At 29.3% G+C, this 1,383-nt stretch overlaps 1 protein-coding gene across 1 annotated transcript in view; it reads left to right on the forward strand.

The window, feature by feature from the left end:
- The window catches only part of MSR1 (macrophage scavenger receptor 1), a 73,420-nt gene that overhangs the window by 1,385 nt on the left and 70,652 nt on the right, over positions 1-1,383 (forward strand). The window lies entirely within an intron of this gene.

Below are 1,383 nucleotides of genomic sequence, written 5' to 3' on the forward strand. Positions count from 1 at the left end.
CACGAAATTTCATCTCTTCAATAAAAACAAACGAACTTTTGAATATAAACTCTGGCGTTCTTTACTTAGATACAGGATAAAGAGTTAAACATGTCTAAAGAAAAATTAGTTTTCATTTAGGGTTTGATGAAACTAGCAATTGTGTTTTTAAATCTATTAGCAAAATGTAGATTTTCCTCTCAATTTATGTTTAACTTGTCAAATTAAAAATTGTTGATCACACGACTTTGGTCAAATCAGGTCTTTACTTATTGTGAAAAAGATTTGCTTTACTCATACAAAACAAAATTTGTTTCTAATGAAGGTAAAATTATATTGTTGAGTAATTTGAGCCTTGCGCCTAGTAAAAAATAGCATAGAGACTACTATGTTCATGGAAACATCCAACGCCAGAAAAATTTTTATGTCACACAATGTTAATTCCCCATAGTTAATCAATATTGGGGGTATAGGTGCTTGAATAACAAATATTGAATCCAAAATATTAACAATAACAAAAACTGGAAACTTATCAAAAATGGAAACTTCCAATGTACCAGGAAATGGTCCAAGCATTTCACATAGAGTTCATTTAATTGTTTAAACACTGCCTATTAGTATCCCATTTATATAGTTGGTGAAACAGATGAGTAACTCGTTCAACGTCACTGCTTATTAAGGATGGAGCCAGAATTCTAACCCAGACATTTCTATTCCAGAAGCTAGATTCTTAACTGCTACCTCAAAAGAAATAATAATCAAAAAAGAAAAAATTTTAAGGCACAATTTTGAAATAATTTGTAAAATTGTTCATTTGGCTTTCTGACTGCTAAGGTCAAAATCCATTCCCAATCATTTTTTCATTCCTGGAGTTACTCAAACAATGCTTTATACATAGTAAATGCTTAATAAATAAATCATAGAATTGATGAATGCATGAATGAGGCTATTAGCCCAAAACTTGCTCCCCACAATGAATTTAATAAATATAACGAGATGTTACCAAGAAATATGCTTTTCCCCTGGACTTCTGAATGCACTGTGGAGGGATTCAATTAAAATTTGCTTCTATTTGATGCTAACCTAGCTCAAGGAAACCAATTTTTGATCTTACACTTATAGTAGTAACTATGAAATGCTATAAATTGTCTCATTTAATGTACTTGTCATTTAATGTACTTGTCTCATTTAATGTACATGATTAAAGTACAACAAACCAAAATGAAACAAAAAAAGAAATATACATTTATGTCCAATTTATTGATAAATTAGGAAATATAAAATAACATACATTCAATACAATCTTTGTTGCAGATCACATCAAAATCTTGTAACATATTTTATTATTTCAGTAAGCAAACATTAAAGGAATGCAACCAGGAAAAATTATAATATCATATGCTT

Source organism: Propithecus coquereli, unplaced genomic scaffold (genome assembly GCF_000956105.1).
Source record: "Propithecus coquereli isolate 6110/MARCELLA unplaced genomic scaffold, Pcoq_1.0 Scaffold159, whole genome shotgun sequence".
Lineage (NCBI taxonomy): Eukaryota > Metazoa > Chordata > Mammalia > Primates > Indriidae > Propithecus > Propithecus coquereli.